Genomic DNA, 21584 nt, shown 5'->3' with positions numbered 1-21584 from the left:
GAAAACATTAGAATCCGTGCGCTGGGCATGGATTTCCATGTGCGCCCAAGCTCCCAACGAAGCTACAGATGCCAGTGAGAGTTTAGTCCATTAAAAGGAGAGAGTGAGACTCTTTATTTCACAAAATTAGCAATAATCTTCCTTGCACCAAACACTTTGCAGACAATGATTATGCTTTGACAACACCTGTCTTATAACACTGCCCAGAGAGTAAACATCAGTCTTGATCCTGAGTACACGGAGGACATATTCGACGTGGGGTTCGGAGCCAAGGCTAAGAGGGCATCGCGGCGCGGCAGTGATCCTCAACACCCTCGTCCGACTCACTGCCACCACCTCAGTGGGGACATGGCGTGTGGGAAAACGAGGAGCAGGGTGGGCAGGACTGTCAGCAAGTCAGATTACAAACGTGATAGGACTACAGGAGCCAGCGTGTTGCAGGAAGGATGAGATTAAAGAAGATAGTTTGTGACCGGAAGGCTCCAACAATATCATTCTAGTCAAGCTTCCAGGACTGACAGGAGAAAACCTGGATTTGGACAGAGAGAGCTGATAAAAATCTTACCTAGCTATGGTGCCTTTCTTAAAGAAGGAGGAGGAGGAGGACAAGGTGGCAGGAGCTGCTAACAGCACGTTCCTGATGCTCACTCGTGACAGGTTCCAATGGTGTCCTCCCCATGGGCGGTGGAGCACTGGCCCCTCAGCAGGGCCTCCCAGGCAAGGAGATCAGCCTGTGCTGCCTCTGAAATTCCACTATCTCAAAGGCAGCTTCTCCCCCTTGGGGTGTATTTCAATATGAAAAGCACAAAACAAAAACAAAAACAAAACCATCACCACTATCTGTATTCTAGCCTGTCAGCTCTGAGGAATCTAGGTCATTTGCATAGTTTCCAAGCTCTAATTTCAGAAAACAGTCATTTCAGAAACAAGACTCCATGGAAGTGCTCGACTTCCGAAAGTTTTCCTACAGCCTACGATGCTATTCATTTCTTCATCAATTTCTTTGTTTGCCTACGAGTAGCCTGAAAAATTGTATAGTGCTTATTATAAATCACAAACCATCATCTCCATTTTTGCTAGGTTTGATGTAGAGAAATATTGAAATTTAAAATACAAAAATCCAATAAAAACCAGAATTTTTTTTAAAGGATTTTTTCCCTCAGGGAAAACAGGTAAAAATTGGCTGGTAACTATACTCCTTACTAATAGACAGTGTCCAATTTGAATTTAAGATAATAACCATCCAGAAATAAATCATTATAAATACATTCAGAGTTCACATTCCAGATTCACTGGAATACCAAAAGATTTTGAATAAATTTTTCTGTGGGAGTCTGTTGCTTATGGGACTAAAATAAGAATTTGTAAGATTTAAAAGAACAGGAAGATTTAAAAGAACAGAAAAGTAATAAAAGGCTAAATATATTGGTCCACAATTTGACATTTATGAAACATACCAGCTAGTATTAAATTGCAGTCAATTTGTCCATCAATGGTATTACTCTGATAATTATTAAAATCTGTTCCAGGTATATATATTGAAAATATTTTCTTTTCCATTCTTGAAGATAGGTACAGTACTTTGGAGAAATTGTACTAATCCTTTCAGTATGTTTGTATGTACATATATACACAAGTGTGTGTATCTTGATCTGTAGCTCTACATGTGTTTTATATGCAGCCACAGACACACACACACACACACACACACACACACAGGTGGTTGGGAACCTGTGAGTATGTCATCACAAGCACACATCTGGGAAACGTCAGCACTGCCAGATACTGGTCAGATCCTTCTTCACTCATCACTGGCTGCACTTGTTCCCCTCACTTGACCTTGATTACGTAAACAGTTTGATATTGTCTCTGACCCTACAGGGGACTCATCTAGACATCAGCAGCCGACGTGCCTCGGACGGAACCCTTCTTACGCATTGTTTCTAGTACTTTCTGAGTTTCATCCTCCATTCTCCTAATGTCTTCCATTGTCAGATCATTCCACTTGTCAATCCAACAAAAAAGCTGGCGATGAAGTTTGTAAATATCCTTTTCTCTTGCTTCTGAATGAAGTTTTCTACTTTGCTTTGCAGTCCCCACCACTTGAATTTGATGGTCACCAGCTTGTAGGCACACATCTGAGGACAGTCAGAGTTGTTTGCCAGCTCCTTCTTCCAGTTGGGTCCCAAAGGCCCTCTCTTGGTCTTGACTGACTGGAATAATGCTGGGTCTTCATCAGCTTTGTAGTCTGCTGGTTCAACTTGACTTCGATCTGCAATATCTATGCGGACAATTTCAACAGTTTTCCATGCGTTCGGATCTAAACCGTGTACATTTTCTAATGTTCCCAAGTCTGGTTTGTGCCATGTTTCAATTTTAATGAAGAAATCATCTTTCATATATACACTCGTTACAACTGAGGCATAATGGTTTGTTCTACAGTAGGGGTATGCGTTCCAGGCTTCCTCGTGAAACAGCAAGGAGCCCTCCGGAGCAATCATCCTGACGAATGCAGGAACTTTGCTCCTGAACAGAACATGGCAAAACCACACGGAATTCCTTAATCAGCACCATCTTCCCGGAATCCCCTCACAGCTACCGCCACTATCACCACCACCGCCGCTGCTACCGCCCCTCACGGCGCCTCTATACACAGGTTTTTGATCTTGAGAGTCACCATCCTTACTCCGCATTGGTCAAGGGTCAACCTGTATCTCTATTTACAGAGGACATGCTCCTAAAGATAGAAAAACCTCAAATCATCCACACACAAAAATATTAGAGTCCATAGACTCATTCCGTAAAGTTGCAGGGTACCATATATACAAAATCAGTTGTGTTTCTATGCACTAGCAATGAACAATCTGAGAAGGAAATTTAGAAAGCAATTCTATTTACAATGGCACACAACACAGTAAAAGTGTCAGGTGTAAATTCATTCAAGGAGAGCAAGACTTGTTCACTGAAAAGCATAAGAAGCAATGGTTCTGCGAGAGATGAAAGACCAAATGGGGGGAAAAAAACAACTGTATGCATGCATTGGAAGATTTAATATCATTCATATGGCAATACTATGCAAATAGATCTACAGAGTCAATACAATTCTATCAAAAATTTTTCTTCTGCATTTTCTAAATTCTGTCAATACCTTGTAGTATATTTCCTTTCAGACGTTGTAGTTTTCATCTCTTAAAGATAGAGAGGGTGTTGTTTATATTTTCTATTTCTCGGTTTAACATTTACAACTGATGGAAAACTTATACTAAAAGCTTTCATATCCTTCTCTGGCGGTTCTCACATGTGTCAGCTCTGGATTATTTTCCGATGACGGATCTGGCTCCTGATTAGGGGTCATTTTGCCTGGGAGAGCTCCAGGTCCTGTTCCCTCAACTGCTTTCAAATGATTGCCCCCTGACTTGCTGGCCTTTCCTCCCATGGAGGCCCTGAGCAGGACCTCACTGCAAGCCACACCAGGGACCCTGCACAGCTCTGGTTAGGTGACTTTCCTCAGACCAGCTGGTTGTCCCACATCACCTTTCCCTTTTATTCCCCAGGAATCCCAATTTGGCTGGTAAAATACCTGGCGCTTTCTATTTTTTAGGTTAAGCAGGCAGTGTGTCTCTTTGCCTGTTCCAGCTCCTAGAGGCCCCTCCTCCATGCTCAGCCCCAGCCCCAGCCCCAGCAGGCAGAGTCCTCCTCACACAGCCTCCTTCTGACCTCTTCTCTGCCTCTTTGTGTTTTAAGACCCCCTTGTCATTGCAGGGCGCCGCCTGGATAATCCAGGATCATCTCCCCATCTCAAGGTCCTTAACATAAGCACCTGTGCAGGGTCCCTTTTGCTGCAGGATGGAACATGTGCACAGGTTCCTGGCATTAGCCTGGGCAGCTCCTAGGGAGGGGGCATTATTCTACCCAGCAGCACACTATTGATCTCAGGTGACAACTAAAGTTGGACGCCCCCTCTCCACCCTCCAATCTTTTCTAATTTAAACATTCCGGGAAAAGTAAACCACTACCTCAAGGTGCAAGCAAGACAAGGCAAATCAGAACCCTAGGGCGCTCCATCCATGACCATACAATTGCCCAAATCTCTTCAAAGTAGTCTGTTTAGTTTTCCAGACCTGGCTATTTTCCCTCCAAAGGCCGACCTGACTGCAGAAATCCCCTCCAGGGGGAAGCGCCCAGCGATGGAGGGAGGGCAGGCGGTGGCAGAGTGGGGAGCCTGGGACCCCACTAACCCCCTGCTGAGAACTCTGAGCCTGGTTTAAGGGAGCAGAAGCAGTGGTCCCCTTTGGCCCTGCCCTCAACAGCGGGATCCTTGGGCGTCTCCCCGCGAAGCCACGAGGGGGCGCGCCGTCCCTGTCCTAGGAGCCCTCCTGGGGAAGAAGCAGGCCCTGGGATGTGTTCAGCGTGTGGAGTGTTGTGGGCTGGTGTCAGCCCGAGGGCCCAGGGGTTGCGGACTTTTGGTCCTCCCCTCCCCCCCGCAGTGTCCAGGCCTGGGGGAGGCTGTGGGGACTGGTTTGAACTGTACAGGTGCAGCCATGGCACTCGGTGTCCTCCAACCAGGGTCCGAAGGGAAAGAGAGAGAGAGCTAGAGAGAGCAAGAGAGAGTTGTATCTGCTCTTCGCGGGCTGTTGGAAAGTCCTCCCTCATGTTTCTCTCTGGCTGGCACAGCCTTCCCTGGGCTGGGTGGGGGGGGTTGTGTAGGGTTTGGGGGGCCATAGCTGCAGGGAGAGGAAAGAGTGGTAACCAATTCAGGAGACAGAGGAGACTGGGCAGGTGAGGAAGGAAGCCAGGGCACGGGAAGGGAGAAGGGGAAGGGGGACTGGAGGAGGAGAAGGAGGAACACCAGTACTGAAATCCAAGTTGGGAGGGGAGCTGGGGGGCCGGGAGATGGGGTGGGGTTGGGGACTGAGGCGAAGCCCTTGACTTCAGGGACTGGGCTTGTCTGATGCAAACCAGGCAACATGGCGGTGGGGTTCTGCAACTTAGAATTCCTGGGGCTGAGGAGGTAGCAGCGCTGTTGCGTCCATCCTATTCGGAAGCGTCGTGTGGAGGGTGAGGATGCTTGCGACAGGAGTGGGTGCCGAGGGTGTTGGGGTGCGCCTAGGCGAGTGAGCCTGTGTGTCCGGTGGAAGGGGGGTGAGACTGGTGTGGGGCGGAGGCGGAGGGAGTCACACTTACCCGGCAGGGGAGACGCCGGGATCAAGCAGGTGGTTTTCCCAGGGGAGGCCCTTCCATCATACCAGGGACATGCTGACCCCCGCGATTTCCCCGAGTATGGACAACTCCTCTGCATTATTTGTGGCAGTGGCAGTGGGGGGCTGCTTTTGCTCTTTCACCTGTTGTTGGTTGTTTAAGAATAGCCTTTGTTTTCTTATTCATTTTTCTGTTTGTTTGTTTTGTCTTTTCCATGACTTTGGCTGATGACATGGGCTGAAGAGGAAGCTCACTCAGGGGACACCAGGACCCTGAAGAAAACACCTCTGCTTTTAAGGGCTGCTTTCTTGAGAATCTGGGTTTGGCTGTTTCTCAATCAAAAGCATGCAGGACAGTTTCTGTCCACTGGTCATACATCCCACCTTGGCTGTCGGGGTTTTTTCTGTTTTTCGCAGAGCAATTTCTCTGCTTATATTTCAGTATGTGGTTTGCAGTCCCTGATCCAGCAAAGGTGCTTTCTTTTCATTCCCCAGGGAACAGGGGTTTGCATCCCTTCTCCTTCCTCCCTCCCCTCCCCACCTATCCCCCCAGGCAACCTGCAAAGCCTCACCCAATCCCCAGACTCCGTACCCTTGATTAGGCCACTTGGTAGCCTACCTAGTATAGCCTTGCTCCAGAGGACCCTTCCGAGACTAGAGAGGGTCCGGCTTGATGTACTGTTTATTTATTGTAAGTTTATTTGTTGAAGTAATCCCTACACCCAAAGTAGGGATAGGGCTCATGAAGCCAGATGGAGACTCCCCTGCTCTCCTGACTGAGCCAGCCAGATGCCCCCTGACAGGCTTTTAAAGAGGCACCTCTGTCTACTCACAAAGAACCCGCTGGGTTTGGCACCACAGACCTTTCCCAAACAGCAGGTTAGCTCTAGGACAAAGGGCCGTGGGCCTTCTGCAGCTCTTGGGCTCAAGCCAAAACTGTCCCTACTGATGTACCTGCATTGCTTTGTCAAACTGAGCTTGAAGGGGTTTCTGGCTTCAGGCTTTCACCAGAGCTGGTGTTTTTTTCTCTACTCCCTAAAGGCCTCTATTCAGAATCTACAACTGAGGGTCTTCCAACTTTGATTTTCACTTAGGGGAGCCACACCAACTGGGACTCAGCAACAGGTTACTCTTCTGCCAGAAACAATTAAACAAAAGAGCAACAGCGTCACACAAGATGCGCGAAGTGGAGATTTCCAAGATCCTGGGCATCAGGCAAAGGGGACAGCCATCCCGGACACATGGCAACACAATGGTGAGCAGAGCCCTAGAGCTGCTCAGAGGTACTGGCTCTAGAGAGTTTCCAAGCAAGGCACTGGGGGGAGGGGAACTTGAATAGGAGCCCCATGGAGCTCCTGGAATGGAGGACACTGATCTGAGAGAACCCAGGACTGAGTCTCAGGGAGGACAGAGCTGCAGGAAGTCACCTAGCCAGAGCTGTGGAGGGGCCCTGGGGAGGCATGGACAGCAAGTCAGGGGGTAATCCTTTGCACAGGGCCTGGTGCTCACACGGTGCTGGGAATAGTGCCTGTGTCCAACAGATAGACTAAGCAAAAGTAACCCTCTTAATTTGTGAGGAATAGGGTGGAAGACAGGGGGAGGGCTTGCTACAGTACCTGGAACTCATGGTGAGTCCTCCACGGAGCCCTGCTCTGGGCCACTGAACTATGCATTGAAGCAACAGCAGAAATGTTTCCAAGTAACTTCAGTGCATCCCTGAACAAAGCTCAATATTATAGAAAACACAAAAATATCCAGCAAACAGCAAGGTAACATTCACAGTGTCTGGCGTTCCATCCAACAGTTTGAGGTATGCAGACAAAGGGGGGAAATGAGCCCTCCTGAAGAGATGGATCACTCATCTGAAAATGACCCAGAGCTGACAGCAAGATGGGAATCACCAGAGCACAAGAAAGCATTTGTTCTAACTGCATCCCATTGGTGAAAACATTCAGCAGATACATGGAAAATGTTAAAAAAAAAAAAAAAAAAAGGACCCAATCTCACATGAAGAGATGAAAACCACAATGTCTGAAAGGAAATGTACTGCAAGGGGCTGATGGTGATTAGGGAAGGCAGAAGAAAAACGTTCAATAGGAATCCAAAAGAATCTGCAGATCCTGCTGTTGCCTTCTGAACCACCTTAACCATTCCAATCCATGAACACAGGATGTCTTTCCACTTGTTGAGGTCTTCCTTAATCTCTTGCAGCAATATTGTGTAGTTTTCAGTGTACAGGTTTTGTGCCTCCTTGACTCAATTATTCTTCGATACCATTCGGGTGGGTGCTGTTGTCCATGGAATCGTTTTCTTAATTGACTTTCCCGGTGTCCATTCCTAGGTTATAGAAACACCTGATTTGTCTGCCTTGTACGCTGCAACTCTGCTGAAATAGGTTATGGACTCTAATAGTCGTGGTTTCTGTGTGTGTGTATTTGGTATTTTTCTGTATACAGGAGTATGTCATTTGCAAATCCAGATACAAATTGTCCCTTGAAGAACCTGGGGGTTAGGGGTACAGAGTCCCACAATTGAAAATCTTTGTATAACATTTGAGTCCCAGAAAACATAGCTACTAATAGCCTACTGAAGTCTTACAGATAACAAAAACGGTTGATTAATACATATTTTGTGGGTTACTTGAATTATGTACTTTATTCTTTTGATACAGTGAGTTAGAGTGAAAATATCATTGAGAAAATCATAAGGAAGAGAAAATGTATTTCTACATTTGTACTAGACTGTATTTGTAAAAAAAAAAAAAAAATAATCAACCCATGAGTGGACCGACATTGTTCACTAAAATTCAAAGCCATGTTGTTCCCCAGTCAACTATAGTTTTATTGCTTCGTTTTCAAATGTTTTCCCCTCACCTTCAGGTTTTTAAACAATTGAGTCATAACTGATTCCCCATGTGAGATCAGTTTCACATGGCAACACAGGGATTGGACGACTCTATAAATTATGTTAGGCTGATTACTAGTGTAGCTACCCTCTTTCACCTCGCAGAGCTGTTACTGCACCACCGACTACATAATATGAGATCTGTCCTCTAACATTGTTTTTAAATCTTCACTGTGGATGATGTTTTGACAGAGTATAGGTTTCTATGCCCTCCCCTCCCCCCACCACTACCATGGGCCGCCTTTGGACTTTCCAGAGAGGAGCAGTGACATGTAGGAAGTCCCTATTTTAGGCCACTGCAGCCCCTGATCTTGGACCAGGATGCTCAGCCAGGGCCAGGGAAATATGGATTAGCAGGAACCCTTCTTTGCAAGCCCAGCTCCAATGTGAAGGACCAGAGTGCCTCTTCTAGCCTCCTGCAGGGATGGCTCAGCACCCAGGAGCTGGCCCTACATAGAGGGCCAGAAAAGGGCAGATTCCCCTAAACGCAGACCAAGTGTTCCATTTCGACTCAGAAGAAGGTGAATAGCAGCACAGGTTCTTTTCCCTATGCTGAGCTTCCACGGGGGGAGCCTCAGTGCCACTGCAGGAGGGAGCATCAAAGGGAACCTTTGGATGTTAACCTAAAGCTTAGTGCTTAGAGCCCACCCAGGGGACCAAACCTACTTAAGATCCATCCAGATCTTGCCAGCAGCTTCCATGGGTCCTGCAGCCTTCACTTCCTTTAGGAATCTCCAGCCAGCTGGTGCCCTATCTTTGCTTGCTTCCCCCTGGTGTCCTTGGGCCACCTGAAGGTCTGTTCCCTTAAGTAGTCTGCCGCCTGGTGGATTCCAGGGGAACTGCCAGGGCCTGAGGCTGAAGGCACAGTCACTGAACCCCTGACTCCAGCTGGGAGGTCAGAAACCAGGCTCTGAGCCACCACCTGCTGGGACTCCAGGATGTGGCCCCTCACCAGGCAGTGTTTGCCTGGGGACCCCAGGACCCACTGATGTGCGAGGGTCGCCTTCTTTCTTTTTTTTTTTAGGTGAAATTGACATACAATAAATTTCACCCATTGTCAACAATGACAGAGTTGTTCAGCTAGTGCCCTAGTTTGTTTCAGAGGCTTCCTTCACCTTCCCACACTCCCTCCAGCCCCTCTGCAGACAGTCTCCGCTCCCTCCTCCAGCCCCAAGCAGCACTGATTTGCTTTCTGTCTCTGTGCATTGCTCCTTTCTGCACATTTTACATAAGCCGAATGAGACAGTCTGTAGTTCTTGGTGACTGGCTTCTTTCACTTAGCATCCTTTTGAGGTTCCTCCATGCTGTAGCTTGGATCAGATTTCTGTGCCTTTTGTTGCGGAATAGATGCCATGGTACACATAGGAAACATTTGGTTTGTCCATTCACCAGCCGATGGCCCTTTGTGTTGCTGTCAGTTTTTGCCCATTGTGAATAACGCTGCCCGGAACATTTCTGACCGAGACTTGAGCGGACATATGTTTTTATTCTCTCAGATAGATTCCTAGTTGTGGAATGGCTGGGTCCTATGGCAAGCTTGTGCTGAACTCTTAAGAACTCTCAAAGTGGCTTCTGCAGGAGCTGTTATATTTTACGTTGCGACCAGCAATATAGGAGGGTCCAGTTTCTGTTCATCCTCAGCAACACTTGGTATCGTCTTTGGGACGTAAGCGCACTAGTTGGTGTAAAATGGTACCTGGTTTTCCTTGCATTTCTTTGAGAACTAATAACATATTACTAATAACATTGATTACCTTTTTATGTGTCTCCTTTGGTACATGTGTATTCGACTCTTATACTGGCTTAAACGAGTGTGTTGCTTCTGCCCATTGAGTGAGTTCAAAGTCCTCTTGTCTCTCGTGAACGTGAGTCCCCATTGGGTATTTAATCCACAAATAGTTTCTCCTAATCAGTGGCTTCTCTGTTCCTTTTCTCAGTGGCAATGTTTGATGCAAAAAACTTCTTCATCTTCAATTTTCTCTTACGTATCGTGCTCTTGCCGTAGTGACTTAGAACTCTTTGCTTACTGTGAATTCCTGACCATTTTCTCCCATGTAGTCCTCTTGCACAATAGTTTTGGCTCTTATACTTAGATCTGTGACCATTTTGAGCTCATTGCTGTGTAAGTTGTGATTTCCAGCAACAGCTGTGGGGGAGCTTTGTCCCGACAGGTTTAGGAGAGCCTAGGGGACACTTGTGTTTCAGAGTTAGTCTCCCCTGGGCCAGGAATGGAGATTTCACCCTGCTGCACCTGTTAGTGAAAGGCTGAGTGCCTTTGGGGAGGGGAGATACATGGGGCTGTGGTCATATACGGCATGTACTCCCCGTTCTCTGGGACTGGGTACAAAGGAGCTCCAGGAGCCCCAGGGCAGTCCTGCTCACAGGTGCCTTTAGAGGCAGAAACACACTGAGAGCAGGAGAGCATAACACAGAAAAGACCCCAGGGATCCCAGCGGATCTGGGTTGGGATCCTAGAGGGTCTTCTATGGATGGGCACATTTTCCATGTATATGCCCTTCTATGGGTGGGTGGGAAAGAGGACTCGCACACAGCCGGAACTCAGGAAACATGCCCAGAAGGAGTGGAGCGGATTGAAGGCATGTCCCACAGTTTGCAGTATTTTTCCAACATGAAAATCATGGTATTTGCCTGCATCAAAGGTGCTGGGGGGACACATGCTGCCTCGGTCAGTAGAGCGTGCAACTTTCATTTCAGGGTCATGCATTAGAGTCCCACGTAGGTGATGGAGCCTAGCTGAAATTAAAAAATAATAATAATAAATAGAAAACGAAGAGGTGCATGCTTCAGGAATCAGAATTACTCCCCCTAAGGTAAGGAGGGGGCATCTACCTTGGTCCTTGCAGTTCAAGAGCCATTCTGAGCACTACAGAATCCTAAATGTAGATTAACCTAGAGAACCTACACTTTTAATATTTGTTGGGTTTCCCCTGTGTGGTTAGAGGTCCACTGGCAGACAAAAGTTGACATGCTGAGCACAGAAGCGGACCAAGAAACAGACTATTACCTGGATGCACCACATTATTCTCCGTCCTCACTGCAGTCTCCCTGGAAATGGGAATGGGCAATCGAAATGCCTGGTATTCAACACAGGTTAAGAAAAAATGGAAAGTTTGGGTTAACAGTTTAAATTATTGTGTCCTCAGATTGACTTTGATGGCAAGTGGGGACTCTGTTGCACGTCTTCTAGGTTCTGCAGGTGGAAATGAGGGGCTAAGGGACAAACTAATTATACAACTCAGAATAACTTTGGTAACTTAGTATCTTCACACTTGACACAGTTTTCTTTCATTTTGACTGATCCCATAGTCTCAGGCTTGAGTCTAAACACATTTGTACAAGGAAGGTGATATCAATTCCACACCTAAAATCTGTACCGCTAAATGTTGTAGTGCTTATTCCTAATGGTACTTTAGGCTTGTTTCTAACTGCCTGTAGCTACGTTACGGCTGACTCTCAAGGCAGCCCATTCTAACCATGTGTGCACTTCTCTTTGGCCCCACCACCAGGTGAAGCAGTGCATCTGAGCTGTCTCCATCGCTGGGGGAAGGATGTAGGTCAGATAGGTAATAAAGAGAAAGGGGGACTGGGGTGCAGCAAAAAGAAAGCATGCTTATGTGTGGGTTGATTCCAGAGAGGACCATTGCATTGCTTTTTAAAATTTTTTAATTTACTTATTTGAGAGAGAGTACTTGAGATATCAGGAGCGGTGGTGGGGGTAGTGGAAGAGGAACAGAGAGAAGCTGACTCACCACTGAGCAGGGAGCTGGACATACGGGCTTATCCCAGGACCCTGGGATTCTGACCTGAGCCAAAGACTGACACTTAAACAACTGAGCCACCCAGGTGCGCTTTAAAATAATTTTTAAACTAATCTGGTCCACTTAACATAGGCATTGTATTAGTTTCACATAAGGTCATGGTATTTATTTTGTATTTCTTTTTTAAATATTATTTATTTATTTAGAGCAGGGGTGATGGGCAGACGGAGAGGAAGAAAGAATCCCAAGCTGACTCTGCACTGAGCATGAAGACTAAACTGGGGCTCAATCGCATGACCCTGAGATCATGACCTGAGCTGAAATCAAGAGTCAGACGCTGAACCGAGAGAGCCACCTTGGTATTTCTAAGAATGATATGTTTACCTTTCTCTCTGAAATAGGCACTGAGTAATGAGCAAGGCGGAGAGAAACCATAGTACCCATAGGCGCCAAGGTCAGATTGCCCAAAATGTACCACAATGGCATATTTGGGGGAAACAGAATGCCACAACGACCACTGGTGCATGTTCATTCAGACTCCAAGATCTCTGAGAAAACTCGAGATTGCAGGGTTAAAAATAACCTGAAAGGATCAGAGTGAAATGCCCTTGGGATGTGTGTGGTCTGATCTAAAGTACACAGCAGAAGATGTTTTGTAGATAGGAAGCCAGCTGTAAACAGCACACTGTGCATTCCCTTTTTTGTTTTCTTATCCTGTGTTAAAGACCGAGTACAATGCTGTTTACAATTAATTGATCACAGCCAGTTGCAGATTTCTTTATTCCTTCTCCACTGCCATTGCTTCACTTGACTAACCCTGTGTACGTGGAAGATGCGCCTTACTAAGCCCCTGCTGTAAATCATTATAGTACTATATCACTGTAGAAGGTATATTAGATTATGGAAAATAAACCTCAGGACCTCGGGCTGTTTGCTTGGGGTCCCCTGTGCCTCGCTATACTGTCGTCTCTTTTTCTTTTTTTAAAAGATTTTATTTATTTATTTGAGAGAGAGAATGAGATAGAGAGAGAGTGAGCATGAGGGGGGGAGGGTGAGAGGGAGAAGCAGACTCCCTGCTGAGCAGGGAGCCCGATGCGGGACTCGATCCCTGGAATCCAGGATCATGACCTGAGCGGAAGGCAGCCGCTTAACCAACTGAGCCACCCAGGCGCCGCGGTAGTCTCTTTTTCTCAGTTCCTTCGCCACCCCAGGTCCCCGACTCTCTGAGGTCGACAATATTGATTATTTTGAATTGAAGCTACCCAAAAAGAAACTGGTACCAGGACACTCAAACCCTCCTCTGTCTCCCTGAAAGCAGGAAACCAATCTCCCATATGAAAAAGGCACCCCCTGTACTAAGAAGTAAAAAGACATCCTTCTCACCAGGGTTTCTAAATTCGGTCTAGACACTCTCTAAATTAAAACTCCCCCAAATCCCTGAGAAATGTATTTTCTCCTTGTCTAAAATGCATAAAAACTGTCTGCCTTAATACTTTATATTTCTTTAAGGGTCTCCATTTCAATATCCGTTCTCCATGCGTATTCAATGTCTCAGTGAAACTTAATTCTTACTTAAGCTGGGAGACCAGGACAGGTAACAGAGGAACTTCTCCTTCCCTGCATACCTTTTTTGTGATCCTAATATCTTAGCCAATGATTTGTAAAGGAAAGAAGTAACAGAATTATATACCTGGGAAAAAGATTTGTCCCCAGGAAGGAATTTCTGGTATTTTTAACAGTGGAAATATCTACATTTGATCCAAAGTCTCCTAAAAAGTATTTATTTTTAAGTTGAACTTCTAATTTAAGTGTCCCCTGAAATTCAGATGTGCCTTCCCAGAGGGTACGTTAGGAGACTCCACAGGGAAGCTCGCAGCCAAGTCCTGTGTGGGGGCCGTGCTGCCATCAAGTGCTGAAGGAGTTTGGGAAAATCTCTTCATCTCTCTGCGCTCAGCTTCCTCATGTGTAAGATAAGGTTGTTATTCAAATTCTCCACGGTCCCTTCCTGCTCAGTTTCTGTGAGTGCACAAGGGTCTGCGGTGCCTTTGAAGCAGCCCTGGGGACTGCAGCTGAGACCTGACTTGGTCCCTTCACTGTGTGTCTCTTGCAGGAGCCTGAGCTGAGCCCACACTGAAAACAGAGAACAGAGGGAGCATTTGGGAGACAGAAAATCAGCAGGTTTGGAGGATGAGAATAACGCAAAGAAGGACAAGGCAATGGTGGAGCAGGTGGTTGCCCAAAGGAGGTAAGAAGAAGGACAAGTTGGGTCCAGAAAAATCAGGGGAAACTGAGGAATGCATACAGCGGCATCCAACTCTGCAAGGAGCAGCCTGAGCTGAGCAAGGAGAACGAGGAGAGTAACTTCGTCCACGGTGAACCTGTGCACCTCCCGAGGAGCCCCACAGAATGGATCGGGGTTGGTTTGTACTGCAGGGAAGCACCAGTTCCAAGAGGAGGAGGAGGAGGAGGGGCACCTGGGTGGCTACATCTTTAAGCGTCTGCCTTCAGCTCAGGTCATAATCTAAGGGTCCTGGGATCGAGCCCCGCATGGGGCTCTCTGCTCGGCGGGAAGCCTGCTTCTCCCTCTCCCGCTCCCCCTGCTTGTGTTCCCTCTCTCGCTATGTCTCTCTCTGTCAAATAAATAAAGAAAATCTTAAAAAAAAAAGAGGTGGACGATGTGACCATGAGGTTCTGCCCCAGACCCCTAGCTTTGACCTTGGAGCTCCCTCACGGTCGATGTTCTCCAAGTAAGTGTGGGCTTAGAGGGATCAGTGATGTTTGGATAAAGGTTGGACTTGTCCATTCTTACCACAAAGAGTTCTACCCTAAGGTCAGGAAGGGCCAGGTTAGGAGACCCTTGCCTCTGAGGCAGTGATACCAATTATATTCTTCTGAATTTATGGTTGTCAAAGACTTTACACACCTTTGTCTTGACCGTGTGTTGAGTGTTTCATTTTCCTTAGTCTCTGTTATGAACTTGGAATTCTGACATCAATAAGATTTCACAGAGGAGGTCAAAGCAGTGAGAGGAAGAATGCAAAGAAAATCTTGTAGCTCAGCGCCCCTGGGTGGCTCAGTTCATCGAGAGCCTGCCTTCAGCTCAGGTCATGATCCCAGGCTCCAGGGATCAAGCCCCATTGAGGGGGGTGGCTCCCTGCTCAGCAGTGGAGTCTGCTTCCTCCTGTCCCTTCCCCAGCTGTTCTCTATCTTTCTCTCTGTCTCTCTCTCACTCTTGCTTTCTCCCTCACGCTGTCTCTCAAATAAATATATAAAATCATTTTAAAAACTGTTGTAGCTGTCCTAACCTGGGGTATGGTGGCAGTGCAGAGGATGGAGGGGGGAGGGGGCTAGGCCGAAGACATCTCTTCCTACTGAGAGAACCATTGAGAGGAATCCAAGAGGACAGTCCCTCTTCACCAGAGCTCACCACAGGGGAGTGTCATGGGGCATTGAGAGTGTAGGGCAGGCTCCTCTGGAAGGAAGGGTATTTGTTGCCTCCTGGAAGAAAGCAGAGAGCATTCGTGCATGTATTTGGGACAGGAATGTAGTTGAGATTAGAAATTTGCCACCCCCTTTATCAGATCCATGAAGGAGTGTCTCTGAGAGCTTCCTCAGTGCTTGGTTTGGTCCTAGGAGTCATGAGTACAGAGATGAGTAAAACATTATCCCAATTGTCGTGGGGCTCTCAGTCTAGTAACCAGAAGTCATGAAAAGTGTAGTGGTGGTGGATTCCTTGGAGGAAGTGGCCAGTGCTGCCTGGGGATGGCCTGGTCTCCCTCCGTGTTTTCCAACAGCTGGATGACCTGTCCTGACCCAGGGACCCTGGGCCTCAACTCAATTTCAGCCTCTCAGGACACAGCCAACACCTAGGTTCCATGTAAACCCAAAGCAGTCAACACTATGAAGGTCTGCAGAGGAAACTGCTGCTATCAGTAGCTCCCCACTTTGTCTTGGCCAACTGGAAAATAGAGGCGAGTTCATTAAGTCTTGTAGGGTCATCCTTGCCCTAATGATCAGGGATTAGTCTTTCTCTCTGTTAAGTGAAATACTTTCTAGCTTCAGTATTCTCTCTCCACTTAAAAACTTTGGAACTATTGGCTAAAGTATAGATCAAGTAGCTACAGTGAAAAAGGGGTAAAGCAACTTCCAAGCTGCAGTGAGAATGTGCAGAAACTCTTATACTGAATAATAATCGGACAAATCACTTTTAAATTGCACAAAAGGTTTATACAGTAATTCTGGAATAGACAATGTAAGTCTGTCGCTTTCTCCTTCTTCTTAACATTGCTTTGATAATTTAAGATCATTTCCATTTCCATATAAACATTTGGATCAGCTTAGAAATACTTACTAAAATGTCTGCTAGAAGGTTGATTGGCATTGTATTAGATCTTTTGATCAATTTGGGAAGAATTGTCCTCTAACCATAATGAGTCTTCCAATCCACCACAAATTTTATCTCCCCATGTATTTAGTTCTTTAATTTCTGGAAGTAGTGCTCTGCAGTTTTCAGTGTAATGTTCTGACACATATTGTGTCTGATAAGACAATGCAATAGGAAAACTGGTCAAAAGACTTGAAGAAGAAATGCTTCACAAAAGAAGATACACAAATGGCCAAAAAGCACTTGAAAAGATGCTCCACTTGAAACCATTGAAAAGCATGAAGTTGAACATAAATCAAAAGGGATTCACTAATGTCTCTGCAAGGCTCCATCTTAAACTAAGTAACCTTTTCCTTCTCTTCTGCAAACCTCTGCTCCTCCCTTCTAAGCCTTTTGTTTCAGGAGCCTGGTACCACCCTAAAGACAGGATGAAGGAGGCTGGCAGCATGCACACAATTTCTGTCAAAATAAAACACCCCCCCGCCCCTTCCTTCAGGGGGAGGGGACTTACAGTTTTTGAGGGCCTTGGACTGTTCTAGCCCCCTGTGCCCCGAAAAGCAATAAAGCTATTGTTCCTCAATATTCCAAACTCTGTCTTCGTCTTATATTTTGGCTCTGAAGCACAGAGGTCAGTTTTCGACGGTACACTCAGCCATTGGGAAGATAAATTAATACTACAGTGAGTTACCATTACACAACCATCCCCGTGGCTAAAATTACGAAGACCGAAAACATATGTGGTGAGGATGTAAAGTAACTAGACGTTTCATACACTTGTGGGAATGAAAAATGGTCCAACCACCGAGAAAAGCTGAACCACACATAAACATTTACCAATCACGTGAACGGCCATTCCTCTCCTAAGGATTTACACAATATGGCCACACAGCAAACTGCACATGAATATTCATCATAGCTTTATTCCCCATGGCCAAACCCAGGAAACTGCATAGATGGCCATGAATAGGTGAATGTACAGACCAAATATATCCATACAGAGGAATACTCCTTAGCAATGAAAAATTCTGAACTGGTGATCCATTAGTAATATGGATAGATATAAGAATCCTTAGGCTGCACGGAGGAATGTAGGCATAAAAGAGTTCCATTTCCATAACGTGGTTAAAAATCAAGCCGTCTTTGATGCCAGTGGTTGCCTGGGGCTGAGGGTGAAGGCAGTGAGAGACTTCAATGGATCCACCCAAGGGAAGCTGTGAGGTAGAAGAAATGCCCTGTGTCCTGAATGGAGCAGTAGTTTCAATTGTATGTACATCTGTGAAAATGCATTTAGTTGTACAGTTTATCTTTTTTAATTTTTATTTGTTGAGAAAGCACTCACACTGCATCCTCTCTCTCTTACCCTCCAAAGGAGGAGAAGAACGATCATCAGTGGCAATGGGCAGCTGTGGAAACAACACTTAAAATCACGTTCATGCTCAGGAGAGAACAATGTGCCTCCTCCTTGAGGTTTCAGGTCCTCTACACGTTCAGAGAAAATTCTCTAGTAACAAACTGTAGAAATGAACTGGAGGGTATTATGCTAAGTGAAATTAAGTCAATCAGAGAAAGACATGTATCCTATGACCTCACTGATAGGAGGGATTCTTAATCTTAGGAAACAAATTGAGGGTTGCTGGAGTGGTGGGGGTGGGAGGGATGGGGTGCCTGGGTGATGGGCATTGGGGAGGGTATGTGCTATGGTGAGCGCTGTGAATTGTGTAAGACTGATGAATCACAGACCTGTACCTCTGAAACAAATAATATATTATATGTTTAAAAAAAGAGAGAGAGAGAAGCTAGTAGGAAGGGAAAAATGAAGGGGAGGAAATCGGAGGGGGAGATAAGCCATGAGAGAAGATGGACTCTGAGAAACAAACTGAGGGTTCTAGAGGGGAGGGGTGGGGGGATGGGTTACCTGGTGATGGGTATTAAAGAGGGCACATTCTGCATGGAGCACTGGGTGTTATGCACAAACAATGAATCATGGAACTCTACATGAAAAACTAATGATGTAATGTATGTTGATTAACATAACAATAAAAAATTTTAAAAAATAATAAAAAAGAGAGAGAGAAGCTAGTAGGAAGGGAAAAATGAAGGGGAGGAAATCAGAGGGGGAGACGAACCATGAGAGACGATGGACTCTGAGAAACAGAGGGTTCTAGAGGGGAGGGGGTGGGGGGATGGGTTAGCCTGGTGGTGGGTATTAAAGAGGGCAGCATTGAAGGGAGCACTGGCTGTTATAGGCAAACAATGAATCATGGAACACTACATCAAAAACTATTGATGTAATGTATGGTGATTAACATAACATAATAAAATAAAATTAAAAGAAAGAAAGAAAGAAATGATCTCTGAAAGTACAGCCTTAATTGTACACTTTAAAGGGATGCCGTCTACTGTACCTAAATTATACCTCAGCAACATTCATGTAATAATCTACTATATTTCTCTATACTAGCAGTGAGCATTTAGAAAATGAAATTTTTAAAAAAAGGAAATGAAATTCAATAAACAGAGAGGAGATTCATGTCCACCTTCATTAAATGTATGAGAACACATGTAACAAAGATGCCTGAAAACTCTTGCTGAAATAAATTAAAGGATACTAAATAATTAGGAAAAAATATATCACATTCATGGACTAGACCACTCAAATTTGTTGGAACATCAAATCAGCATTATTCTGATTCATACTGGAGAAGGCAATTTGGGGGCAAATTTACAAGCTAATTCTCAAATGTATTTGGAAATCAACATACCTAAATAGCCAAGACAACCTTGAAGAATTAAATTGGAGAAATTTACTAAATTTTAAACCTCACCGTAAAGCTACAGTAATTAAGGTGCTCTTAATGGTGTAAGTAACACAATGTAAATATATCAATGTGAGAGAGCAGAGAGTAATAAAATTTCCTGATACGCATATACATTTTTAAAATTTTTCTTTTAATTTTACTTCTTTTCAATTATTTTCTTTTTAAGTAATCTCTGCATCCCACATGGCGCTCAAACTCAAAAAAAAAAAAAAATAAAAGGTTGTGAGTTTTACCTGAGCACTGATTAGTACAGCTGCATGGGACAGGGAATCTTTACCAGGAGAGAGTGTCATGACAAAGGAAATTTTGATAAAGGGTTATATACCAAAATATATTTTTTACATAAAAAGTGACAAATTTTTATACAAAAGACATTGTAGAAAGTCACTGCATTTCCCGGTCTTAAATTTCTAGTACATGTAGGGCTGTATGGCTTTAATGTTATGGGAACCAGGGAAGTGTCTTCCTTTTTCTTATCTTTTCCAGAATGCTCCTTTTGGGTTCTTTTCTTTCATAAAGCAGATGTCCAATGTGTGCTTGGGGTGAAATAGAGCCCATGCATTGAGGTTTTGTGGATTCATTTTGACCTTGGTAAATGTGAAAGCATCGCTTCCTTGGGAGCCCAGGGGCAGGACCCACAAACATTAAAGGTGGACAATTGCCTTTATCAGTGCTACAGCGACCTCCTAAGTCTCTGGCTCCTAAGATCTAGGGGGGAACCTGTGCTGAAGAAGTGAAGAGGTGCTTCAGGGCACCACTTCCCCTGCCTGCCTGTTTCTCTCTCCTCAACCTCAGCTTCTATGCCACTGAACACCACTGCACACATCTACTGTGGACATCATCCATCATTGACCCATGACCTCGAACTGCCCATGTTTGCTTCCAGGAATACAACCACAGGTCAATGGCATGAGGTCAACTCAAAGAAATCTAGCAAGCCATGTTCCACCTTTTTAAAATTGTTCCAAATTTTTAAAAAATATTTTTCCAGTATAGTTAACATACAGTTCCATGAGTTTCCAGTATATAACATGGTGATTGAACATTTCCATACATTGCCCAGTGCTCATTACCACAAGTACACTTCTTAATCCCCATCACCTCACCCATCCCCCAAGCCCCCCTACCCTCGGCAACCATCAGTTAGTTCTCTATAGTTAAGGGTCTCTTTCCTGGTTTGTCTCTCTCCCTTTTCTATTTCCTTTGCTTACATGTTTTGTTTCTTAAATTCCACATAGGAGTGAGATCATGGGGTATTTATCTTTCTCTCACTGACTTATTTCACTTAGCAGAATACACTCTGGCTCCATCTGTGTCCTTGCTAATGGCAAGATTTCATTCTTTTTTTTGGCTGAATAATATTCCATGGTATAAATAGATAGATAGACAGATAGATAGATAGATAGATAGATAGATAGATAGATAGATATAGATATGTGTGTGTGTATATATATATATATATATACACACACACACACAACGTTGTCTTTATCATTCATCTGTTGATGGACGTCTGGGCTCTTTCCATAATTTGGCTATGCTGCTGTACAAAGGGCCCATGTATTCCTGCAAATTAGTGTTTCTGTATTTTGGGGATAAATATCCAGTGGTAGGATTAATGGATCTTAATCGTTCCTTTTTGAGGACCCTCCATACTGCTTTCCACAATGGCTACACCAGTTTGTATTCCCACCAATACTGTAAGAGGGTTCCTTTTCCTCCACATCCTTGCCCACACTTGTTGTTTCTTGTGTTTTTGATTTTAGCCATTCTGACAGGTGTGAGGTCATAGCTCGTTGGTTCTTTTTTTCTATTTCCTGATTTTACCTATTTATTTGAGAATGAAGGAGAGCACAAGTGGGGGGAGGCGGAGAGGGAGAAGCAGGCTCCCCACTGAGCAGGTAGCCCGATGTGGGACTAGATCCCAGGACCCCAAGGTCACCACCCGAGCCAAAGGCAGACGGGTAACGGACCGAGCCACCCTGGTGCCCTATCCAATTGTTTCGATTTGCATTTTCCTGATGAGGAGTGTTGTCGAGCATCTCTTCATGTGTCTGTTGGCCATCTGGATGTCTTCTTTGGAGTAATGTCTGTTCATTTCTTCTGCCTCTTTTTAAATTGGATTATTTGTGGCTTTTGGTGTTGAGTTGTATAAGCTCTTTATATATGTTGGATACTAACCATTCATTGGATATGTCATTTGCAAATATCTTCTCCCATTCAGTACGTTCCCTTCTACTTTGGTTGATTGTCATAAAATGGCTCTTTATCTCTCTTCTGTTAAATATGAGGGTGAACCAAATAAACACAATATGGCATCGAGGTTACAATCTTTCCAAACTTAGTGGTCACTATATATATTATGCATCTTACTAATGCACAAATTAATCCTTTGACAATTTCAAAAGATCTCTTGTGAGAGGTGAATGAATCCATAAGTGACATGTAATGTGGTGTTCAGTGACATTACAAAAACAACAAAGAAAACAGTTCACACATA

At 45.0% G+C, this 21584-nt stretch overlaps 2 non-coding genes across 2 annotated transcripts; one reads left to right on the top strand and one right to left on the bottom strand.

Moving 5' to 3' along the window:
• The first annotated feature begins 5176 nt into the window (after positions 1-5176).
• LOC148161815 (U1 spliceosomal RNA) lies at positions 5177-5339 on the top strand. Its single transcript, XR_015767328.1, has one exon. It is a non-coding gene; the product is annotated as a U1 spliceosomal RNA (small nuclear RNA).
• A 12256-nt stretch (positions 5340-17595) lies between these two features.
• LOC148161814 (small nucleolar RNA U3) lies at positions 17596-17808 on the bottom strand. The gene has a single exon (XR_015767344.1). It is a non-coding gene; the product is annotated as a small nucleolar RNA U3 (small nucleolar RNA).
• Between the last annotated feature and the right edge of the window lie 3776 nt (positions 17809-21584).

The sequence above is a fragment of the Eumetopias jubatus genome, unplaced genomic scaffold (genome assembly GCF_037043125.1).
Source record: "Eumetopias jubatus isolate StellerSeaLion01/CBP00866 unplaced genomic scaffold, mEumJub1_p1.0 scaffold_54, whole genome shotgun sequence".
In the NCBI taxonomy this organism is placed as follows: domain Eukaryota; kingdom Metazoa; phylum Chordata; class Mammalia; order Carnivora; family Otariidae; genus Eumetopias; species Eumetopias jubatus.
The sequence above is the reverse complement of the archived record's forward strand: the minus strand, read 5'-3'. Positions and strand labels throughout refer to the sequence as shown.